The sequence below is a fragment of the Poecilia formosa genome, unplaced genomic scaffold (assembly GCF_000485575.1).
Source record: "Poecilia formosa unplaced genomic scaffold, Poecilia_formosa-5.1.2 Scaffold126, whole genome shotgun sequence".
Classification (NCBI taxonomy): Eukaryota; Metazoa; Chordata; class Actinopteri; order Cyprinodontiformes; family Poeciliidae; genus Poecilia; species Poecilia formosa.
Genome location: NW_006800065.1, coordinates 726939 through 731977, shown reverse-complemented (window position 1 = coordinate 731977; position 5039 = coordinate 726939). Strand labels below are relative to the sequence as shown.

General features: G+C 37.4%; 1 long non-coding RNA gene across 1 annotated transcript in view; it reads left to right on the top strand.

The window, feature by feature from the left end:
• LOC103144432 (uncharacterized) overlaps positions 1-4473 on the top strand; it is a 36206-nt gene extending 31733 nt beyond the window's left edge. The window contains exon 2 of the long non-coding RNA XR_476914.2: positions 4183-4473. This is a non-coding gene — a long non-coding RNA (uncharacterized LOC103144432). The remainder of the gene's footprint in view (positions 1-4182) is intronic.
• Positions 4474-5039: the final 566 nt, after the last annotated feature.

Below are 5039 nucleotides of genomic sequence, written 5' to 3'. Positions count from 1 at the left end.
ACCAGTGGAGAGGGAACTAAGTACAAATGCAACACTTTTTAGAATTTTATTTGTAAAGACGTTTGAAAACACTTCATACAAATTCCCTTCCAGTGGACACAGTTGTTCAATACTTTCTGTTGGTCTTGCACAAAATGTCAATTACTTTGACAAAAGCAATGTACAATCTAACTTTCAGTTATGAAATGAGTAACATGAAGAACTGCAATAGACATTAATGCATGTAAAAGGACCTCACACGTATGTCTAAATCAAATGTAAAACTTGAAATACAGCAAAAAAAAAAACTGTTTCTTTGTGCCTTAAAATAATTTGAAACATCTTGCATGACCTTGTACAAGTTACATTTCTCATTCAGTGAGTCAATGTGTGCAATAAATATAACTGAATGGAGTGTTTGCTTAATTTCCACATGGGTTGAGATGGCATTTGAATTGAGATTAAAGGTTAAGAGGTCAGAGGAAGAGAGCAATCACCAGGAAGAACATCTCAAATAGACAGACAGAACAAAGTCAATCAATTAACCTCCCTGTTCTGTGAAAAGCCAGGTTGCTGCAGAAGCATTGGCGTTTCATAATGCTGTGTGAGTGTCAATGATCTCCTCTTGTGTTTGACTTATCAGCTCGGCCAGAAGATCTTATCAAAATTCTGGTAAATCATTGAGCGACCACAGCAAGTTGGAGCTTACGATATTGGAAGGGTCAATGCTGCCAACTTTTATTCCCCAGTACCTTGTGGCTGGAGGCTCAAAGAAATCAGCTGAAACCAGAGGATAGAGAACGTTTTCTAGAAGAAAATCAAGCAGTTTTCCCTGAATGTCATGTGAGTGTTTACTGTGGTTGCCTCAAACTGTGCTGCAGCCTACTTGGAATTTGTGGTTAAACAAAACAGTAATAAAAAAATATTCTGCTCTGTATCATGTCTCTTAAATGGAGTGTTGCAGTGGACGTGGAACTGACAAAAGATTATAAACAAGACTCTTAAAAGTACAGTGTGGTTGTGTGCCAAACTCTAGAGCAGGAGATAACTGGACTCATGGCCACACACACACAGACAACAGTCTCTCTCAGCATTGTGTTTACCATAACATGACATTTCAGTGGCCATATGTAAGGACATATGAGTGAGTGGAGGAATGCAGATGTTTCTGTGCAGGTATGCACGTACGTGCATCACAGATCTTTAAAGTGACCTCTGACATTGTGATGAACAATGCACAATGTCGTCTTGCGCATTGTTCACTAGAAGACAGAAAGGAAAGGGGTGAAGAGGTGAAGGTTTCTTTTTTGCAATAAAATTGTCCATTAGTCTCTTAAAACCCTTGTTTCTCTTCTCCAGTATTGTTTCAGCTGGTAAAAATACATCATTATTGGTCTTAACACCTGACCTTGTTGAGAAACCGCATGCTGAGTGTCAATTACGTGCGATTCCGTAGCGTAAAATTAACTACATTAACTGGTTTGTTTAGAAAACACATTGTTTAGAACACATGAGCTTCACTTTCTTTTTTATTGAATTGCTTAAAATAAAGTAAGCTTCCAATGAAATCCTAAGTTGATGAGATCCACCTATTTTCTTAAATGCAGTGATGATCCCATGGCACACTGTAGGCCAGGGGCGTCCATCTCTGGAACCACACCTGGGTCGAGTGATTGATTTACCTCCTCAGCATGTCTTCGTGTTAAATAGCAGCCTAATAATGAGCCTCTGACTTGTTTCGGACGTGTCAGGGTTGGCTTGTGTCCACACGGTTCAATACTGAAATTGGAGACGATCGACACAAGCTCAAGTCTGTTGAGTTGTGTCAATCAAACACGAGCTCGTTAGACTATGTGTAAGTAACCAGACAAACTCTAAAACTTTGAGGCCGTATTAAGTTGGAACTTGTACTTCTACCGCAGCTGTTCTGTGCTTCGCTTTGCCTGTCATTTATAGTAAAATATCCCCCATGCAGAGGGACAAAAAAGGAATATTCTGCCTTTTTTGTTTTGCTGCTTTGCAATGCATTTTATTCTTGGTTTTGCCTGCATGTATTTCTGCTGCTACCACGGCAAATAAAACGGCTGTTTTTGGCATAATAACACAAGTGTCATTGTGGGTTTGTGTCATGATAGGAAGGCAATCACTGCTATTTTTGACCAGGAATGTGCCTGATTTTTCAACAAAATATGTTTGACTTCTTTGTGAGTCCTGCCTGTAGCAATGTTTAGGTGAAATTCAGACACTAAAACTAGTTGGTTACGAGAAAGGGGCTATGTTAACATTTAAAAAGGATTTATCCAGTGAATTGTAAAGGATAAGTAATTGATAAGTGGTGAATGTGAAACTGAAGGCTTAAGACATCAAAGTCAAATTAGCAGCTTGTTAATGTAAATTCTTTAGGTTTTCAGAGGCAGCATTTATTGGAAACTCAAAATGTTCCGGGAAGTCTCGCGGTTCCGGGTAAGGCATTTACACACATTAAAGCAACTCACAAAAGTCAATAACCAAGACCTGATACCAGTCCTGTGCATATTCAACCAAGCTCCTTCAGTCGTTTCAGAACTCAACGATCCATAAATCCAGAAAAGATAAATACTTTATTTTCAATTCCTGAAAGCTTGGTTATAAAATTAGGAGCTACGTTAGACAAATATATGTCTAAAAACGACTTAAACCATCTTCTTCCAACTGCCCTTTGCAATAACTTAAGTTTTTGTTTGTCTGCTATTAAATATTTGAGGGCCTAAGATGTTTATATTAAAACATAAAAACATGAACACTAGACATTTATAAGGGGGCAAATGGTGTACGTGTTTCATAACACTGAAAATTAGCGTATTCTTTGGTCTAAAAATTTGGTGACACTTTTTTGACCAAAGCGTGGTCACTTATGTAAACCTAAAGTTAAAATTTCAGTTCAATTAACCAGATATTAGTTCTTCACATCTAGCTTATAAAACTATGAATATCATTAATCTCAAGCTGTTGCGTATGAACTCTTTAATGAACTTTTCTGTTTCTGCTTGTTTGCGTTTACATGACACTCAGGCTGTTTCCTTTGAAACACAGTTAAAGCCTTTTTTTTTGTCAAATAAATTTCTAATGAACATAGATTTATTCAGTGGTGATGATATTGGTGTTAAACTTTCACTGCACAGTATGAACACAAATTTATGCAATCTTACTGAGTAAGAGTGCTTATATGGACTACAGAGTGATAGTATTTTTGACAGATCATTTATATCAAATATCAAAATAAGCAATTTAAGGGTATATTATAAGACAGTATTCCTATAAATAAAAGAAACAGTTTCTTGAAACAATAAGGCTAGAAAACAATTTAATCAGTAGACTTGACTTTGTGTTCCCTCCAACAGAGAAAAAAATTGTCATTTCACTTTTAAACATTTACCTCAAAATTTCAAAATCTTTTGTCAGCCAGTTTTTTTTTCTTCTCACTTTTTCCATTTACGTTGCCCAACATAATCTTTAGAACTGGTCTTTCCTGATAGCTTAAATAAAATAAAATCTGTGAACTTAGGATGGATCTCCAAAGACATGCCAGTTTTTCCACAGAGGCCATCAGCACCTGGCTATAGTTAGAGCCTAAACAAGATCAATGCTGAGTGACTGTTTATTCTTTCAAGCAGGCCCCCTAAGGTGCTTCATCAACTGCTGGACAGATGAGCAAACATTTTTTGTAACCATAAAATGAGCTCACCCTGGACTTACACTGACTTTGGGAAAAGTTATTAGGGTTGAAGGTCAGGAGCTCACAGCAGGTTTACGGCCTGAGGCTTTAAGTGAGTAAGGATGTGTGTGTGTGTGTGTGTGTGTCCACATCCGAAGCACATCACAGGTACCCTTTAAAAAAAACTATGAAAGTTGTCTGATTAACTTATGCAGTTAACATCTGTGCTGCCAGTTGCTTGCAACGCAGCTTGGTAGCTTGTATCTCTGTTAGTCACGCATGCAGAGAACAAAAAAAACAACAAAATAAAAACAAAATCCAAGCTCACCAGGCAGCAAATTTACAGCATGTCATTTAACTTTCAGCAAGCAGGATGTTTCATAGATTCAAACACTTCCTGTTGCTGTGTTTACTGAGGATGTCTCCTCATGCATTATGTGAGTGGATGCCATTTGAGATGAGTGCTCTGTTCTTCCCGGCACACTTACTTTTCCTTTTTGCCATCTCAGGAGATGCGAGGAGAAGCTGAAAAACAAAAGAAGACTGCGCGGCCTTTCAGAAGCAGAGGACAGAGAACTGCCGGGGATGCTGTGCACTAGACGGCTCAATCTGTTTACATTATACTTTTAACTTTTAAACTTTAAACAGATTCTAAATCTTTCATTAGATCTGAAGCGAATCTGTACTTGTTTATGCTGAAGGTTTCTCAAATTGCATCAGCTGTGAGGAAAGCACTTCTTCAGGACGTAGTATAACTGTTTTGTAAAAAATATATATATCTAAAAAAATGTTTAAAATGATCTATTTTAAGACTGATCTTTTTCAGACAACAGCCTGCATTCTTGGGTAAATTGTCTGTACATTCTTTGGCGTTGTCTGTTCTATTAGCTCCAGCTCTATGGGTGTAGATGAGTGGTTCAGCACCACGGACAGAGGCTCTGACACTCTGGTATTGAATGTTCTGCTGCCGCAGCCCCTCCTTCCTTTTTTTTTTTTTTTTTTTTTTGTTAGAAAAATGATTGTATTGTTTATTATTACGCCCGAGCAGATATGGGCTGCGAAGGCCTATTGTTTTTCTAATGTTTTTCATTTTTTTTTTTTTTTTTTTTTTTTCCGCTAACGTTCAAAAAAGTATTCACTGCGTGTTAAACAAATCGGGTTTTGCTTGAACATACACAAGGGATGATTTCTTGGTTTCAAACCTAAAGTCTTTATCATTGCACAGGTTTTGTAGATTTTCAAAACAGGAGACGTGTGACATTGAAGAGCCAAACAAAGCCTTATATCTGTTAGGTTTGCTCCAATGTACAAGACTAAATCAGTTCACGAGAAACATTTATATTTCATTATATGCCTTAAACTCGCA